This window comes from Eupeodes corollae, chromosome 2 (assembly GCF_945859685.1).
Source record: "Eupeodes corollae chromosome 2, idEupCoro1.1, whole genome shotgun sequence".
Taxonomy (NCBI): domain Eukaryota; kingdom Metazoa; phylum Arthropoda; class Insecta; order Diptera; family Syrphidae; genus Eupeodes; species Eupeodes corollae.
The window spans coordinates 122,603,440-122,624,698 of NC_079148.1; positions in this window are offsets into that span (position 1 = coordinate 122,603,440).

Genomic DNA, 21,259 nt, shown 5'->3' on the forward strand with positions numbered 1-21,259 from the left:
TGCAAGAATTGAAGCCGAACGACCTACTGCAATGCAAAAGTTTTGGTGAATGGGCTCTTGAAAAGTTGGCCAAGGATCCAATTTTTTACTGATAAATTATGTTCAGCGACGAAGCTCATTTTTTCCTCAATGGATACTTAAATAGGAAGAATTGTAGATTTTGGAGTAAACAATAGCCTGAAGCGTTGCAATCCAAAGCATCCACAAAAAGTCAGTTCGGAGCGGTTTATGGGCTGGTGGCATCATTGGACCATACTTCTTCAAAGATAATGCGAATCGTTACGTAACTGTGAATAGTGAGCGCAACCGTGAGATGATATCCAACAGCGGAGCGTAGGTAGACGAAGTCCTTGACTAGGTCAAAGTTACATCTGTCGATTGTGATGGTTTTAACCAAGACGTCGGTGTTTTATGTCCTTTTCTGACGACAGCATGTACTTTGTTTTGCCCTCATTAACCGTTAAACCAATTTTTGCCACCTCTGCCTCAATACTCACAATAGCCCAGTTGACATCACGCTGAGTTCTTCCGATTATGTCAATGTCATCAGCATACGCCAGTAATTGGACAGACTTTTGAGAGATAATGCCTCTAGTGTTGACGTGTGAACTCTGCACTATTCTTTCAAGCACGATGTTAAAAAAATCACATGACAGTGCATCACCTTGTCTAAAACCTTTTTTGACATCGAAAGGTTCTAAGTTGTTTTCAACCTTTATGGAGCAGCATGAATTCTCCATGGTCATCCTGCACAAACGGACGAGTTTGGCAGGGATGCCAAAACTAGACATAGCTATATACAGCTCGTCCGTGTATATGCCGTCATATGCGGCCTTGAAATTGATGAAAAGATGGTGGATGATGATTTGTTGTTCTTGGGTTTTTCCAGGATCTGCCGAAATGTGAATATTTGATCAAATGTAGACTTTCCTGGTCTAAAACCACACTGATAGGGACCTATCAGGTTGTTGACGATGGGCTTTAGATGTTCACATATTACGGCAGAGAAGATTTTATAGGCGATGTTAAGTAGACTGACTGCAAACAATACTGAGGTTCCATTCATCGGGCATGCTTTCTTCCGACCATATCTTACAGATAAGTTGGTGCATGCTCCTAACCAGCTTATCTCCAGCTGCTTTAAAGAGCTCGGCATTCAAGCCATCCGCTCCAGCGGCTTTATTAGACTTCAGCTTAGATATGGCAATCTTTACTTCGTCTAAGTCGGGAGGACGTGATTATCGGCTTTCGTCGTCTATGTTGAATGGATCATCCTGCCTGACAGCGGAATTCAGTTCGTCGTCGCCGTTATACAGTCTGCAGAAGTGGTCCTTCCATATCCTCAGCATTGACTGCGGTTCCACTATGATGTTTCCACTTTCGTCTTTGCAGCCTTCGGTTCTAGGTTTATGTACCTGTGAATTTCGTTTCACCTGTTCATAAAACTTTTAAACTTCGTTCCTGCTTTTAAACCTCTCAACATCTTCGACCGTACGCTTTTCATGCCCTGTCTTTTTCCTTCGGAGAAGTCGGCGTTCCTCTCGCCTCTTCTGCTCATAGAGTTCATAAGCAGCTCTCGTTCTTTTATGCAGCGCCACTTTGCGTGCCTGTTGTTTGGCTGCATTTGCCTGCCGACATTCCTCATCAAACCAGGGGTTCCTTGTTGGTGGCTGCTTGAAACCCAGCATATCAGAGGCGGCTTTTCTGATTGCATCTTGGCAATGTTGAAACTGGTTTTCGATACATTGTGTTGGCGGCAGAGAACTTCGAGAGAGCCGATCTCTGGCAATTGTAGCCGTTCGACGTTGTACCTTCTCGCAGCACCTCGCTGTTTTGCCTTGGGTATGGAAGTTCGAAGCAGGACATTTGCAGAGGAAATAGATTATCGTTTCACTTTCTCTTTGGTCATTACAACTACGGCAAAAGGTGTTGTAAGAGATACCCAACTTCTCTGCATGAACTCCTATAGGCCAATGTCCGGTACAAACCGCAACAATCCTGGCTATGTTTTGCCTGCATAGAAGATCGTTTGTACGTGTTTTATTATAGGTGGGCCATACCTTCCTAGATATATTGCAGTTGGGTAAATTGCTCCACCTTCGGTTTGATTTAGTTTGGTAGATAGAAAAGATCTTACCCTTCATAGCACCAAGAGGAATTTTAACCATTTCCACAAGTGAGCTATGAAGGGCCGATCCTTGCCTGGCTAGCTCCTTAGCCCGTTTATTTCCCACGATACCACTATGGCCCGGAACCCATATCAGATGTCAGGGTGACACCAAGGTTAATATTCAGGCTCGCAAGCTCATCGCGACATTGCTGGACCAATTAAGATGAGGATGTGGCTGAGTTAATGGCTTTGACAGCTGCCTGACTGTCTGTAAAGGTAGCTGCATTTCGGTTTTAGTTTGGGCTTTGTTTAAGTATCTTACAGGCCTCCCTTATTGCCAGCAGTTCAGGAAGCCTAAGGATTTAGCTACATTTAGGGACTCAGAAAAGATCCCAGAACCAATTTCGCACTCCATCTTTGAGCCGTCAGTAAAGATGGTTGTGTCGAAACCTATCGACACGATGTCATCCTCCCAATCTTCTCTGGATGGAAAAATAAACTTAAAACCCTTACTAAGGCTCAAAGTAGGAGTGCAGTAGTCACTGTCTACCGAGATAATATCTGAGGGAATCAATTTAGTTGTGTTGCTGCGACCATAAGGTTTTGACAACCAGCTGTTTGATTCCTTCAGCCTAATAGCGCTTCAGGAAACTATGTATTTAATAAAAAGGTCGATTGGTAGAAGATCCAAAATAACGTTTAAGGCGTCCGTTGGGCAAGTACGCATGGCCCCTGTGGAGCCCACGCTAGCTGTTCTCTGAACCTTCTTTAGCTTATTAATATTAGAGGCTTTCCTAAGAGAAGGCCACCACACAATTGAACCATATGTTAAGATTGGACGTACTACGGCTGTGTACGTCCATAAAATCATATTCGACTGAAGTCCCCACTTTTTGCCGATAGTTGTGCTGCAGTCGTAGAAGGCAACAGTTTAATTTAGGGTCGAGTATAACTCCCAAATATTTTGCACTGCAAGATAATGATAGGATTTGACCGTTGAGTCGAGGTAGCATGAAGGGCGGTACTTTAGTTTTGGTGGTAAAGAGCAACAATTCAGTATTACTTTGGTCCACAACTAGTGGCCCAGTTGCTAACTTTCTTCAAAGCTGACTCCGTGATTTAACTAACCGCAGAGGTGTACTTTCCTGACACCAATAGCACCAAATCATCCGCGTAGGCTACCGCCTTCACTCCACATCTCTCTAATTTAACGAGAATTGTATCCATGACCAGAAGCCATACAAGAGGCGAAAGGACACCACCCTGGGGTGTCCCCTTACTCACGTGTTTTGTTGCGATTGAATTGCCTAGAGAGGCTCGAATCTTCCTACAACTGAGCATGGAAATAATCCATTCTCGAAAGAAGTCTTCTACACCGAACTTAACGAGCGATTCTTCTATGGATTCTGTAAGGACGTTTTAAAAGCACCTTCTATGTCTAGGAAGGTGGCAAGAGTAAATTCTTTATAATGGATTGTTTGTTCTACAGTACGCAGTACTTCATGGAGGGCAGTCTCCGTAGATTTGCCCTTAAGATAAGCATGCTGAGAGCTTTCGAGTGGTCGTCCAACTAGGATTTTTCTGATATGGTAATCAAGAAAGCGCTCCAAGGTTTAAGCACAAAAGATATTAAGCTTATTGATCTGAAATACTTCGCGGATTTACCCACTTTCGGGATAAAAACTACTTTGACCTGTCTCCACGACACATGGGCACATGTTTGTGAAGGAGGCATCCTTTAAATCTCTAAAATTAATTTCATCCAATTTGAAAAAATTTAAGAAATGCTACTTTAACTTTTTAAGCAAGACAAATTGACAGACGGGATGGGAAGTTATCACTGTGGGTCGCATCCCAGCCTCTTTTCTCATTTTCTATTTAATGTGAGGAACAAGAAAATGAATGGTAACATTAACTTTAAAATTGTCAGTAATAATGAAATCAAAAAATAACAGTGGATCATGCCTTATCCTAAAGAAGGATACGAAATAAAAGACTAATATACCAGCCCCAGTAAAAAGTAAAAGAAAATGTCTAAGTTTCAATATTATTTTCAAATTCAAACAAAAAATTCGCAACAAAGGTGTCCCAACAGTTGAGTTTATTTAAATGAATAAATTCTTTAACAATGTGAAATAAAAGGCAAAGAAATTGCTAACATTTTTCACAATCAAGATGGTTGGCTTTTATGTAAACTTTCTTTAATAATTATTGTTTTTCGCTTTTAAAAAGTATAATATGAACATTTCATCAAAATAAGAAAAAATACAAAAATGTCAGTCATATAAACAAAATTCTGAAAATTACATCAATTTCATAAAAGTCGTTTCCCAGAAAGAAATAGCAAAGAAAAATGATAGGGGAGAATTTTACAAAAGCTTGTAAATTTCATCAAAATAGTAGTTAAGGCGTTTCCAAGAACACGGAAAGCACTAAGAGAAGATGAACTTGACAAATGCTGCAACTCCATGTTAAGAAAGATTCTAAAAACTTTTAACAAATCGTTTTCAAAAGAATTTAAGAATAAAAGTTGAAATATCTGTTGAATTAGTAAGAATTTATCTTAAAATTTGAACAGAACATACATTTGTAGCTTCCAATTTGATGTTTTTGGAATCCGATTTGTTGAATTGAAAGTTTGACATTTCTCGACTTTCGTCGTATCTCCAGAAAAACAGATAAAGGTCACTAAAAGAGTGTTTGAGAAAAATTTAAAACCATACAAAAAATTTAAGAAAAACTGTAAAAAGTGCATTTTTGATTCGAATACCTTGGGGACTGAGACAAATATTTATTTTAAAATTATGAGAAATATTTTATTTTTAGTTTACGGTATCAATTGATTATTTTACAAAAAATATAACACTTAATTAGTTTAACGCCGCCAAAAAAAAACAGCTGAAACTTAAAATAATTTGTTTCATAAACAAACTAATATTTAAATTTATTTTATTTCAAAATGAAGTTTTAAGAATCACTTACCATTTTACAAAAACAATACATTTTGAATCCTTCAGCCAACCTGCAAATGGCCTACTTAAAATGTCTTCAATTTTTTCCACCTACACTACCACTTATCACTGAATATAATTAGTTTTTGTTTTAAATTAAATTAATTTTAATTTTAAATCAATAATTTAAGTCTTATTTAATTGCATTTAATTTTTTTTCTATTTAAAACCCGCAAAAGGGGAGCTAGAGACAAGAGAACAATAAAACGTTATCAAGTACATATATTTTTGATTTACAATTTCACTTTAATTTATATTTATTTAACTTTAATTTGATATTAGTTTAATACTCTAACACTTCACTTTATTAAATTTTGTTAAGAATTTATAAATTTTGTTCCACTGTCACTGATCGCGAACTAATCTAACTAACTCCCCCATCTTAAGGACGACACGACCTTGCACTCAACAAGAACTAGAAGCGACTGCGCTCTTCTGTCTTCTCTGTTTCTTTTGAATTTCCTGAATATATAGATTCTTTAATCCTATTATTCTCACTCGAGCTTAAATGAAACCGACATTGGACAAAGACAAAGCCAAGCGCATATGACTTAACGGATTGAGTATTGAGAGAGACATAATTGTTGTCTATGTCTCACCAATTCTAATGAGAGGAAATAAAATGGCGAAGCTCGAAGGTAATGATGGGAAAATGTTTGTATGTGATCTAGAGTGAAAGAAAAAGCGAAACAAATATATGTGTGCATAAATGTAAGAGGGTGTCGGTGGGTGTTGAGACTTGAGAGAATTCAATTTTATTTTAATGGCGGTTGATGTTGCTTTGGTATTAGTCACTTGGTTTCAGTTGTCAAGTAAATACATTGCGTTGAAAAGGGTGTTTTTTTTAGGTATACAACTTTGAAATGACGTCATGAAATTTATTTTTTTCCAAAAATAATTTTCGATTATTATTAACTTAACATAGGAAGTTATTGTTATGGGTCCGATTTGTCAAATTGAAAATTTTGACATTTCTCGACGTTTCAAGGTCCCTAGAGTCGAAATATAAGATTTTTAGAACGATGTCGGTGCGTGCGTGTACGTCCGTACGTTCGCGACTTTCTTTTCGTCGTCCATAGCTCAAGAACCAGAAGAGATATCGATTTCAAATAAATTTTGTTATATAGATAATAAGGCAGAAAGATGCAGAAAGGGCTATCAAAAAAATTGCGAGGGTGGTTTTTTTACCATGGCAGTTTTAAAAAAAGGTGAACATTTTGGTTAATCCTAAATATCTTACGAACCAATGATGCTAGAGGCTTGAATCAAATTGTATATAATATATTGTAACGTTATATCAAAAAAAAAAACATATTTTATACAAAAAATTGTCACCTCCAAAATTGTATGACTAAAATATGATTTCATCTCCAAAACAATTTTGTGCAACGAAGAATAATGTTTTTGACATTTGATACAATTTTGAAAAAATCAAATTGACAGTTTTTTTATAAAAATTAAAATCTAAAAAAAATATTACTCAAAGTAGGTAAAAATTGAATATCGATTCAAATATTTTTTCAAAAACTTGAAATTTAGGCTTCAAACTTATTTTATTTCACAGAAAATATTGTTTTCGATATTCAGTTATTTTAATATAAAAATTCAACAGTTCGTTTTTCATAAAAATTAAATTTTCAAAAATTAGTAGTAAAATTTGGTTAAAATTAATACGAGTACATATAGACAAACTTTTGACCAACACAAATCGACAGACGGGATGGGAAGTTATCAGTTTAGGTCGCATCCCAGCCTCTTTATTGAATATGATTTTTGGTGTATAACTGTCATTGCTACCTCGGACGTTTTCTAATCTTTAGGTTTGATTTTCTAACTTATGTAGCCGTAGCTTTATCGAAAATAATGTGTCAAATCATTTCAATCTTTGTTGTCGTAGGTTAGTAAGAAAAAAGTCAAGCGACGATAAATCACACGGTCTATAGCACGATTTGTAAGACATGTTGCTTAGGTTCAACTTTTTTGAAACCATAACTCTTGCACCTGATGGTAATTCAATTAATTATAGTCTAGGATAGGTTAGGTTAGGTTAAAGTGGCTGCCCAAGATGGAAAAGGACAGACTTAGGCCAGTTTAATGGCCCATTGTTATATCACATCACCAATTTGAGTCCTTTACGAAACGAGAGAGGCTGATTATACCGATATGATTAAGATCGTTTAGATCGTTAAAGAAGAATTCTCCTAGCTAATTCTTGCGTTTTCGAGCCAGAGATGAAGAACTGTTTCTTCCTCTTCCTCGTCCATACAACTTCTGCAAAAGTCATTTGAGAATACGCCTAGTCTGATGGCGTGCTTTCTATTAGACACTGTCTGGTTATCACCTAATATGTCAAAAGTGGCAGATGTCAAAAGTGGCAGGTGTCAAAAGTGGCAGATGTCAAAAGTGGCAGATGTCAAAAGTGACAAATGTCAAAAGTGGCAGATGTCAAAAGTGTCAGATGTCAAAATTGACAGATGTCAAAAGGACAGATATCGAAAGTGACAGGTGTAAGAAGTGACTCATGTCAAAAGCGACATATTTGCAAAGTGGCATATGCTTAAAGTTTTAAAAACACTTTGCTGAATCCACTGTCCATTATTTTAAAAATGAAAATCATAGTAAGCCTTGAAGTTCATATTTGTCTATAAATATAACCTCGATCCTCAAAAATTTCATTGCCAAAAAGTTTCGGGAGTGAGAACGTTAAATTTGAAGTAAAAAATAAAAATGATTTCATACCTTTTAAGAAACTTTTTAAAAAATGTGAGCAAAATTAGCTTAAAGAAAAAAACTGAGAGCGAAGAAATGGAAATAGATAAAGGGGAATATGATCTTATTTTAAAATATTATTTGAGCTTTTGGAAATTCTAAAATTCAAATAATTTATTTTTTAATATGAGAATATTTTCTTTTTAAAGTTCAAAAATGTATTTATTTTATTAATTAATTAATTTATTTATTAATTTATTTATTTATTTACTTATTTACTAACTTATTTATTTATTTATTTATTAATTAATTTATTTATTTATTTATTTATTTGGTGGTTTGGTAATTTATTTGTTTGATTTCAGTTTATATTTCTGAAATCAAACAAATAAATTACCAAACCAGTCACTCACATTCAGTAGCTCAAATGTGACAGATGTCAAAAAAGGCAGATGTCAAAAGTAGCAGATGTCAAAAGTGGCAGATGTCAAAAGTGGCAGGTGTCAAAAGTGTCAGATATCAAAAGTGACAGATGTCAAAAGTGACAGATGTAAAAAGTGACAAATGTCAAAAGTGATTGATGTCAAAAGTGACATATTTGAAAAGTGACATATGTTTAAAGTTTTAAAAACACTGCTAAGTCCACTGTGTATTATTTAAAAAATAAAAAGAGGCTGGGATGCGACGCACACTGATAACTTCTCGTCCCGTCTGTCGATTTGTCTTGCTTAAAAGTTCGTCTATATGTAATCGTATCGATTTTTACCAAATATGCGTACTATTTTTTGTAGATTTTATTTTTTTTATGAAAAAACGGACTTTTAATTTTTGAAAAGCTATTTGAGTCGAAAGTAAATTTTTACCAAGTTTTAGTAGGTAGGTATTGTTTTTTTTTGTGTTTTATTTCAATTCAATTTTTATCAAAATTAATTTTATCGATTGTTGAAAACAATATTTTTTATAAAATAAAATTAATTTGAATCCAATATTTTAAATTTTTGAAAAGACAATTGGGTCGAAAATCACCCGACAAAAAAAACGTCGCGATCGTACGTAAATTTAAGATATTGGTTTTAAACTAATTTTCTCTCACAGAAAATATTGTTTTTGACATCTAGTAAGTTTTTTATAAAAGTTAAACACTCCGTTGTTTCATAAAAATATAAAACCTGCCTACGCAAATGTTGTAAACATTGATGTTCGGTTTACGATATCCCGTGGACGATAGAAGATATCGACTTCAAATTAATTTCATTACTACAATTTGTATATTTTTTATATAAGAAAAAATTTGTTTTAAGAAATGCTACTAGAAATTATTGTTGGAAATTTTAAAATTTAAAAAAATAATTCAAGGCACAACGTTTTTAACAAAAAAAGAAAACTAACAAACTTTTAAGCAAGAAGAATGGGATTAAAAGATATTAATGTGGGTCACATCCCAGCCTCTTTTTTTTTAATCAAAAAAGCTTCATCTAGTAAAAGAAGTATTATTCCATTTGATAATTTAAAAATTGTTCGTCTTTGAGATCTTTTATTAGCTTTATTGCATTTTAAAATTGGCTATTATTATAACACCATTTGAATATTTATATTTTTCTGTACTCACAAACGCAAATCCTTTATAAAAACAGTGTTGGCCGAAACCTAAACAAATAAAACTACCTCCATCTTTATGTCATTCAAAAATGAATTATCTAAACAAGTGATGTTAATTCTGTTCATAAATGTAATATTTACTTCTGAATAGACCACAAGAGAAAATAGTTTTCAAAACAGTTCATTGAATATGACATAAACAGTTTATTGAGTATGACAGTTAACCAAATTTTAAGAACCCAATTCGAGCTGACCGTAAGTTCGAGAAGAATTGGGAGACAAGCTGTTGAAGGTGGACTAAAATCTTTTCAATCCGTAAAAAAGCATGTTATTCCAACCAAAAACAAGCCGGCGAGATAACAATTTCCTCATTAACTGGACCGTAAGAAAATGGAGGAACGAAAGAGTCCAAATTCAATTTCAAGGGTTCCGATGATATCAGTCGTTTTCGCAAACCAGCCAAAGAGTCACTAAGTGCACGTTACACCAAAGCTTCTCTAAAATACGAAAGAGTCAACGTTATGGTGTGGGGATGTTTTTCAAGGCATGTACTGAGACCGATTTACCAAAATAGATGGGGGATCGTTTTGTGTAACGTGACATTCTGCAACAAGTAATGCTGCCAAACGCTAAGAGTCAGTTGCCTCTGAAATGGATATTTCGACAGGATAATAAACCCAAAGCACAAGTCCATATACATTATACGGTTAAGACTTAGTTTCAAGAAAACCGAATGTACGTGTTATAATATGGTCAGAACGGTCCTCAGATGTCAACCCCATTGAACATCTATGTAAAATTGTAGATCAACGTATTGTAAACACTTGGTGAGGTTAGGTTAGGTTATAGTGGCTGTCCAAAATGGAAACGGACACACTTAGGCCAGTTTAATGGCCCAATGTTATACCACATGAATTTTGAGGCTTAATCTTAAGCTCAATGGAACTAGCTTGAGTCCCTTAAGAAACGTGAGAGGCTGATTATGCCGATATGATTTAGATCGTTTAGATCGATAAAGAAGATTTCTCCTAGGTAATTCTTGCGTTTTCTAGCTAGAGCAGGGCATGTGCAGAGAAGATTTCCTTCCTCTTCCTCGTCCATACAGCTACTGCAAAAGTCGTTTGAGAATACGCCTAGTCTCGTGGCGTGCTTTCCTATTAGACAGTGTCCGGTTATGACAACTATTATCGAGCTTATATGCGATCGGCTAAGAGAGAGCAAGCACCTTGAAAATTTTAAATCCAGTATTGGCCAGATGTTTTTTGTGACTTGACACGTGGTGATGTAGTTTCACTGTACCGTTCCTGCCGAGCTCATCTGCCTTACAGTTACCTGGAATGTCTCTATGGCCCGGCATGCATCCACCAAAGGTGAATATTAAACTGTTGCGCCATCTCCATTAGAGATGATCGACAGTTATGGACTGTTATAGAGTTTGTAGAGACAGAGTCCAGAGATTTGATAACGCCCTGGCTATCAGAGAAAATACGGATATCAGATGTTGATATCACGTTTTCTTGGAGTCAGGACAAGACTTCCTTTATCACCAAAAGTTGCGCCTGGAACACGCTACATTGATTGGGAAGGTCGTTCAGAGTACATGCCTTCGCCAACCCCTTCTTTTGTTGTTGACCCATCTGTGCAAAAATGGATTGACCAAAAATGTCCTATCCTCTTAAAAAGATCTGGGAGGTATAGAAATGTGGAAGTTTCTGTCGAATTGCAGTTGGGGGATGGTGCAGTCTGTGTGCTTTGGAATTGATTCTAAATACCTTTGAATTACGGAGTGGCCAATTTTGTTGTTAGTAAACAGCGACGAAGCTAAGAGGCAAATAGCAGAGCTTGCAGCTATTTGTTTGCTTAATATGTCAAGAGGTGTTGGGTAGAGTTAGGTGTCTAGTGCCACAGATGGGGTCGTGTCAAACATTTACTGTATTGTTCTGGACAGCATCGTTTTTAAAGAAGTACGCACGTATTATTCTATTACCCATAATACTTTATATCATACAAAACAGTAAATTTTTTGGGGATGTAATAAAGTCTTTACCAATACTAGAGGATTATCATGTTTCTAAATACGGCAGTGTCTTTGTACTTAAAACTGCAACATTTGACATCAAAACACACAAAATGATGATTTTGAAAATTTGGAAACATTGTTTAGACGTTGTTCAATCTATGTTGAAATACCAATTCAAACTAAAAATACATAACTTTACAAATGACATAGTGTTGCCAATTTAAATTTGTTAAGTTGTATGCCTTAAAAAAATCACCCGTTCTATCTGATACCAATTTCTTTAACCCCTGTGCCTGTATCAATACTTAATCGTTAAGTCATATGCGCTCATCTTTTCCCCTTGCATTTAAGCTCTGAGTGAGAAAAATAAGAGTTAAACGAAATTTATAGAAAATTACCAAAAACAAATATATATAAAGAGAGTACAGAGCCAGAACTGCGCAGTTAGTTTCAATGTCTAGTCTATGTGAATGTTAAACGAAATTTTTAAATTTAGTGACGCGAAGTGTAAAAGAATATTAAATTAATAATAAGTTAAATTTAAACAAATTGTAGTGATAATCTTAATTTAAAACTAACTTGAATTATGTTAAAACATTTAAAAATAAATTAAATTAATCAAGAAACTATAAATTCAGTGAAAATTAGTTGTGTTTAAAAAAAAAGTTGACTGAGGGATTCAAAAAATATTTTCCGAAAATGGTAAGTGATTTTTTTCTTTTAATATTTGAGCTTGAAAAAAATCAGTATTTGTATGTTTTTGGTTTTGGTGGGGCTATTCTGATTTTATACAAATTTTTCCAACAAAAATTTGTTAACAAATTCGGCTTTTCTAAATTTATTTGCAAATCTGATGAGTAACGCAGCATTTAAAACATGAAAACACGTTCTAAAAACTGCTAAGAAGTTATACTTTTTAGGTAAAACGAGACTTTTTACATTTTAAGTGTCGAGTCAGATACAAATTTCGTTTTAACAAAATTTATTTCGGGTTTTTGAGGTATGAAAAAACGTGTCGGAACGTAGTGAAATGTCAGAATTTGAAATTTTATTTTCTAGAGAAATATTCAGGGTGATCCATTTAGCAGTTTTAAAAGTATACGTTAATAAAACACATATAAAATATTTCTTTTGATGATATTTCTTTTTAACTTCCCATAAGAATTTATTGTAATCGGTCCCTAGAGTCGAAATAAAAGATTTTTAGAGAGATGTATGCACGTCGCGACATTTTTTCGACCATAGCTCAAGAAACAGAAGAGGTATCGAGTTCAAATAAATTTTGTTATACAAGAAAAATGCGTTTGTGGTTTTTTTTACCATAGCAGTTTAAAAAAAGGTGAACATTTTGGTTAACAAACAACAACAAGTATATATTTTTAAAATCCAACTAACGGTTTTTTTATAAATCAAAAAAAAACTCAAAACAATATATTTGTCTCCTCGAAAATTGACAATTTTTTTTTTTTGATGAAGACCTAAACAAAATTTTAAAAAATTAGTAAAAATTGATTTTAAAAATTATTATTTTCAACATTTGCTAAAATTTTAAGAATTTTGACTGCTTCCTTACACAAAATAAAAACATAAAAAACAAAAATGATAAAAGTTGGTAAAAATTGACTTTGGATTCAAATAATTATTAAAAATTTCAGATATTGTTTCCAATATTCAGTAAAATTTTGAGAAAAATCGAACTGACAATTTAAAAAAAAATACATAAAGTCCGTAAAAATTTATTTTGGACTCAAATATCTTTTCAAAAACTTGAGATATTCGCTTCAAACTATTTTATTTTAAATGGAAATCGAATTTACATTTTTTTAACTAAAACACAGAAAATGTTGTTTTCGACTTTTTGATTAAATTTTGTATGAAAAGCCTGTCCGTTTTTCTTAAAAAAAAAAAACAAAATCTACAATAAATAGTACATAAATTTCGTAAAAATGTGTGCTCGGTTTTCGATATCTCGTGATTAATAGAAGATATTGACCTCAAATTAATTTCATTTATCGAATTCGTATTTTCGTATAATAAGAAATATAAACTTTTAAGAAATTGGTTGAATTTGCTTTTCGACTAAAATTCTCGTTAACAAAAATAGAGTTTGAAATCAGACTATTTCATTATATGCAAAATATTATTGATAGTTTTTTTTATTTTTTTTATAATAATACAACTTTTTCGACGAAGGACAAAAACCTACATACTTAAGCGAAACTTTTAAAAAATTTAAAGACGGCATGTGAAGTTATCAGTGTGGGTCGCATTCTAGCCACTTTTTTATTATAAAGTTTGAAAGTTGACAATATGTGTGAAATACTACCATTTAAGAGGGTCATCGCATGTGACGGCATGTATTTTAAGGAATTTTTAGGATTCTTTTTTACGACTAGTAAATTTATACAACTTTATTAGGTTTATTATCATTTGTTAACATAGTTCGACAGCATAAGTATAAAATTTTAATTAAAAATATTGTCAAGAACACTAGTTACACCACCGGTGTGAAGAACTCCACCTCGAAAAAATGGGCTCGCACTTCCTCCACGATTCAGGTTGATTGGCTTATCTCAAAAGAAATAAGTAAACGGTGTTTAAATCTGTGAGCTTAAATACATGGAATGAACTATCATCAAATGAATATACCAAAAATTGGACTTTTTGGAGACATTTTAAAGAAAAAGTCACGACATTTTTGTTATTTGCTTCATTCAGTTCATTACATGCGTTTTTATGTGCTTAGTTCAACCATTAAATTTCAAGTCATTGGGTCAAGCCGTTTTTGAGATACGAATGAGGAAAGTTTGAAAAACACGGTTAAGAGAAAAACTCGTTTAAAGTTTCAAATCCTCTTAACTATGAAAATATCAACTTACCTTTCAATCGCCGATACCTGGTCCATAGATAATTCCTTCCTCTTCTTCTTGAAACTTTTTCAAAGCAGATTGTTCAGCTCTTGCATCAATCCTTCGCGACTTATAGGGCAACCCATAACCGACATTAATTTCAAATTACCTTCAGAACATTCATTAAAGATTTCCTGAATAACTTTATCAGTAAGTTTATATGTTAGTTTAGTTAGTTTTAGTTTTATTTCATCAATCAGATTACAATCTTTATAGACTAGATACTAAATAATTCAATTGTTGGGGGCTGTATGCTTATAAAAATAAATAAATTAAATAAATATTACTATAAGTTATACATTATTATTCGTAATTTTACAATTAATAAATATAAGTTTATGAAAAAAAAGATCAATTCTTTAAATTTATTAGGAAATTACAGTTTAATATTATTTAACAAATATTTTTTAAATAAATCTCTCGAAACATCAATATTAAAATCAATCCTATTGCAAATTAAATTCACTTCTCTAGTGCAACGCGCGATTGGTTCATTACGGCCATAATTTGTGCGATGAAACTGCTCATAAAATTGAAACCGATAGCGTGTAGTTCTAGAGGGTACGTTAACACAATTAACTAATGTTAATAAAGGAGGGCAATTTATATGAAACGTAACTATATCTCTCATAAACATAACTGAAAAATAAACCCGACGATCATAAAGAGAATGCATACCAAACAATAAACACCTACTATAATAAGAAGGCCTTGCAATCCGCCAATTAAGCTTATAAAACGCATATCTTGTAAAATTCTTTTGAACTTTTTCAATTCTGTCAATTGAATTATTGTAATAAGGGTTCCAAACAATGCTACAATATTCAAGAACTGATCTTACTAGAGAATTGTAAAGGGATTTTAAAGTATATGAATCTGAGAATTCTTTTGTGTTTCTTTTAAGAAAACCAAGCATTTGATTTGCTTTGTTTATAATAAAATCATAATGCGGTAAAAAAGAAAGGTTTGTATCTAGAATTACCCCTAGATCTTTCTTCCTAGTAACACGTTCTAAATTTGTGTAGTTGATATTATAGTCAAACACTATAGGATTAGAATTTCGGAAACACGACAAAACTTGACACTTGGAAACATTTAAGAGAAGGTGATTTTGCTTACACCAATTGTCAAGCTTCGACAGATCTTCCAAAAGAAGAAAACAATCAGTTTGACAAGAAATCTTACGGTATAGTTTGAGGTCATCTGCGAAAAGAAGGCAGTTTGAGTTTTGAAATAGATCAGGTATATCGTTTACAAATAACAAAAAAAGTAATGGACCCAAATGGCTTCCTTGCGGAACACCAGATGGAACAGAAACAAATTTTGAGAGCGAATTACCAACTTTTACTATTTGAACTCTACCAGCTAAATATGACTCAACCCATTTTAATAGAAAAGAGTTAATACCTAGAGAAGTTAATTTATTTAACAAGATTTGGTGGTTGACTCTGTCAAATGCCTTAGCAAAATCAGTAAAAATCACATCAGTTTGGAAACCATTTTCCATATTTGTTATGATGTTATTGCTTAATAATGCTAAGTTTGTTGCCGTTGATTTCCCTGCTACAAACCCATGTTGAAAAATTGAAATATGATTATGAAATAGCTCAGTCAACTTATTACAGACAAGTTTTTCAAATACTTTTGGAATACAAGAAATTTTACATATGGGTCTATAATTGGTAATATCCTGTTTTGAGCCCGATTTAAAAATTGGTGATAAATAAGAAACCTTCCAGCAATCCAAGAATAGCCCTTTGGCTAATGAAAGATTAAAAATCCACGAAAGTGGTTGAGCTAATGCAATACAACATTTCCTTAACAAAATAGCAGGAATCCCATCAGGTCCTTCACTCTTATTAATATCCAATTTAGATAAAACCTCTTTAATTTCAAATGGACTAAAAACTAAAGAACCGATATTGACAACTCTACTTATATAAGGTAAACTCTGGATAGGGGGAGTATCTGAAGAGTAAACTGATTGGAAATAGTCAGCAAATAAATTACAAATTGTAGGTATATCACTTGTGATTGTATCCTGATACTTCATACTACTAGGAAATCCACTAGATTTACGCTTTGAGTTTATGAAATTCCAAAAACGCTTGGTATTTAATTTGAGGTCACTTTCGACAGAAAACAAGTAATTACGATATAAGAATTTATTGAGACAATCGAATTCTCGTTGAAAATTTAGATAGTTTAAACGCAGTTCAGAATTATTTTTGTCAGATTTATACAATTTGTATGCCTTATTTTTTCTGTTTTTAAGATTGGTCAACCTTTTATTATACCAGATAGGGCAAGTATTATTTTTAGAAAGCTTTTTAGGTACAAATTCGTCAACTGCCCCCATCAAAACACTTAAAAAACAAGAATACACGCTATCTAATTCAGATGAACAAAAAACGTTATCCCACGAAATAGACAAAAGATAATCAACCATACCGTCATAATTAGCTTTTCGAAAATCATAAAAAATATTTTGGTCGTTAGATACCTTTTTTAAATAATGATAGAAATGAATATTTCCATCAATGGCTATATGATGAATTGAATTTGCAATAACTGGAAAGTTACATTTATCAAGACAAATAAGAAAATCATTATCAACAAAAATCAAATCAAGAATTCGATTAAGAACGTTGTAATGGGAATTGATTTGGATTAAATTATATTGACCAAAAAAGTCTATAACTACACATTCTATTTCAGATGAAACGTTAAAAGGGACTAAACATTTGTCCTCGGTGTCAAATATCCATTCAATATGACTAAGATTAAAATCTCCTGTAAATAATACATGTTGTGAATATTTTAAATTTTTTAAAATGGATTTTGAGTTATTTAAATGAATTTTATAATAATCCAAATCGCTCTTTGGAGGAATATAGCTTACAAATACAAATAATTCAGATTCACCCATTTTAACACTTACAATAAGCTGATCAATATCAAGGTCAGAAATAGTGGAGTTTGATTCCAATTCAATTTGCCTACATGCCAAAGTGGCACGGACCGCAATTAGTACTCCACCACCTCTTTCCATGCATGTCTTAAAATAACATCTGTTGTTGTTGTTGTTTTTGTTTTAATTTTTTCCGATGGGTCGAATTTGGTTTTTTGTTTACAAATTCAAGCGATTTGTTTACTTCTCTATTCTGGTTAGAAATAGAGATATCAGCAGGAAACAGCAAAGCGGAATCAATGTGAACAATTTCTCTTTCACACCCATCAACAGCGGCAAAAGAAGAAACATCTCCATTCTCATCGATGACCACATCAGCGGCAGCAGCAGCAACAGCAGCAACAGCAGCAACAGCGTTGTTGTTATCAACATCACCTGGTCCTTTTCCACCGATTCCTTTATTAACTTCCCATAGGAAGTTATTGTAATGGGTTCGATTTGTCAAATTGAAAATTTTGACATTTCTCGACGTTTCAAGGTCCCTAGAGTCGAAATATAAGATTTTTAAAAAGATGTCTGTGCGTGCGTGTACGAACGTTCGTACGTCCGTACGTTCGCAACATTTTTTCGTCGTCCATAGCTCAAGAACCAGAAGAGATATCAACTTTCAAATAAATTTTGTTATACATATAATAAGACAGAAAGATGCAGAAAGGGCTCTCAAGAAAATTGCGGGAGTGGTATTTTTACCACAACAGTTTGAAAAAAGGTGAAAATTTTGGTTAACCCTTAATATCTTACGAATCAAAAACGCTAGAGACTTGAATTAAATTTCATATATGTAATATATTGTAACGTGATACCAAACAGGTATATTTTTTGAAAAAAAAACAATATAACGGTTTTTTTATAAATCAATAAAACTGAACAAAAAATTTGTCATCTCCAAAATTTTACGACTGAAATAGGATTTCATCTCTAAAATAATTTTGTGCAACGAAGAATAATGTTTTTGACATCTGATAAAATTTTGAGCAAAATTGAATTGACAGTTTTTTTTACAAAAAATAAAACCCTAACAAAAAATGTATAAAAGTTGGTAAAAATAGATTTTCGACTCAAATATCTTTTCAAAACTCTAAGATATTGGCTTTAATTTACTTTTATCTTTCAAAAAATCTTGTTGTCAACATTCAGTTAAAGTTTGAAAAAAATCGATTTGACAATTTTTGTAGAAAAAATTAAAAACCGAAAAAAAAATTAACAAAACTTCGTAAAAAATGATTTTCGCTCAAATATCTTTTAAAAACTTTGAGATAATAGGTTCTAACTAATTTTCTCTTATAAGAAATATTGTTTTCAACATTTGATAAAATTTTTAAAAAAATCGAATTGACAGTTTTTTTACAAAAAAATAAAACTCTAAAAAAAAACAATAATAAAACTTGGTAAAAATTTACTTTCGGCTCAAATAGCTTTTCAAAAATTAAAAATATTGGCTTTTTATTTCACAGAAAATATTGTTTTCGATATTCAGTAATTTTTATATAAAAATGCAACAGTCCGTTTTTTCATACAAAATAAAATCTACAAAAAATAGTACGCAAATTTGGTAAAAATTGATAAGAGTTCATATAGACAAACTTTTAAGCAAGACAAATCGATAGACGGGATGTGAAGTTATCATTGTGATTTTCATACCAGCCTCTTTTTTTATATGCATTTTGTTAGTCATCTTGAGAGAACATTAAAGAACATTTTTAACCGGTGAGTAAAAACTTGTCTATATGCTAAGTGTGTGAACACCCCCTGATTAAAAGTCTGGATCCGCCCTTGGTTGTAGCTCAGTTTTGGGCTTTTCAAGAACGAAATTGCACTTTATTTGTCATACACTCAGATGTTAAGACTTTTTAAAACTCAATTATCACAAATACTAAGGTGGGTCGATCACAAGAAATCTGATCGTAGCCAAGCTATTTCATCGAAAACTCGTCTTCAGCAATGAGGTTTAATTCAACATTAGATTGGCGAATTTTTGATTACGCTATTCCTGGACCTTATTTTGTCCGAAAATATGTCTGGTTCAACTCTTTTAATGAATGGATTAACCTATGATTTATGATTTTTGCTGCCGTTCCCCGTTACTGGAAGATATTGATATGTTAAACATTTATTTATAGAAAACGCAAATTAAGCAAGAAATTTCCTGAACGCATTATTTTTCGAAGAAATGATCATAATTGTATGTACGCCGAGATTTTTTGGTTTAACATCTTTAGGCATCTTTTTTACTTGCGACATATAGGAACTATATGGCAAGTTTTGCATTCGTGCAAAATTTCGAACTCGAGATTTTAATCAAACATGATATTACGATGGTAGGGAAGTCGAAAAAAGTGGGTCCCGCGATTCCGTCCGGTCGGTTTTGTCTGTCTGTCCACGCTTCTACAGCCTAAACCATTGGGTCGATTGAGTTCAAACTTTGAAGTTAAGGTTTTGAGCAGATTCGCGTTAGGCGTTTTTTTCATTTTTTTTTAAAGATCAAAACTAACAGTGGCCACCATACAATATTTTTGGTCAAAAAACGAAAATTCGAATTTTCTCAAAAACAAACCGATAGATTTTTTTTAAATTTTCTCTAAAATTTTATTTTTTAACTTGCCTTCTTTTGATAAGAAAAACAAATTTTTGTATTGCTCAGGAAAGGTACCGCTCATAGAACCGTTATTTTGTTTATTAATTTTCTCAGCAACTTATAAACCGATTTAAATAATTTTTTTTCTGAATACGCTCCTATATTGCTTTAACAATATTTGATTATCAAAAGTGCAATTTTTTAATGTTTGGATTTTTAAAAAAATATTGAATTTTATTTTTTCAAAATTCGATATCTCAAAAACGGGTCAACAGTTTTTTACGAAATTCAAACGTATAGCGTATATTAACATTCTCTAAACAACTGCGTACCAAAAATATTTTTAGAACAAAATTGAAAAATTTTATATATAAAAAATTAATTTTAAAAAAAACCGCTCTAACGATTTTCAAAAAAAAAATTTGAAAAATCAAATGCTTTTTTATTTATGAAATGGCATTTAAATTTTTGAAGACAAAGTTATTTTTCGGGCGAAATTTCGAATCTTAAAATAGTTTTTTTTTTTATATTTTAACTGTGCATGAGCCAGAAAGAGCGCATTATTTTAACAAAATTGTGATTACATTCCTAGCTTTTATCTAAATTAGTGCATTTGGTACATATTTATGTATTTTTATACCTTAAATTATTGTCAATACCAACGATATGGCCGCCCATGTAGCGCAACTGTATCGGATATGATATGTTTAATCAACAATCTATTTTAAAGTGTCTATCAAGAAGTAATATCTTGGTAACTTTGTATAAGTGATTTTAAAATATTATTCTTTACGAATAAGGTTGTTTCACACATGATTTACCTACTTTTTTAAACAGACTCTTAGCATACAGGAGCAAGTTCGTGCGACCCAGTCGTGCATTTTATTTTTAAATGTTTAACAAATTGATATAGACAAAACGTAACAATCCCATTGCAATCCTCAGGTTTATCCCTGAGGGAAAAACCGTACCTATTTTGTAGCCAAAATAGAACACATACAAAAGTTGAGCTTGCTCAAGCATGGAAATTGCAAATAGTATATTAATTACAATTTTTCGGAAACAAAACAATTTGAAAACGAATCAATTTTTAATAATTTACCAGTTTATTATTTCAAAGTCTCAGAAATTTCTGTTTTCATTTTCAAAAATATGTGTAAACAAAATTTTTCTTACTAATTTTTCTCTTTTGATGCCAGAAATCTGAGAACAGAATTACTATGATTCAATTTCTCAAGAATTCTCCATCATACAATTAAAGAAGAATGAAAAGCAGTGGAAAACTGAATTTGTTGCTAGATGAGAGTGAATATTGAATTGTATATTTTTCACTGTCCTGCTCTGTGAATTCGTGT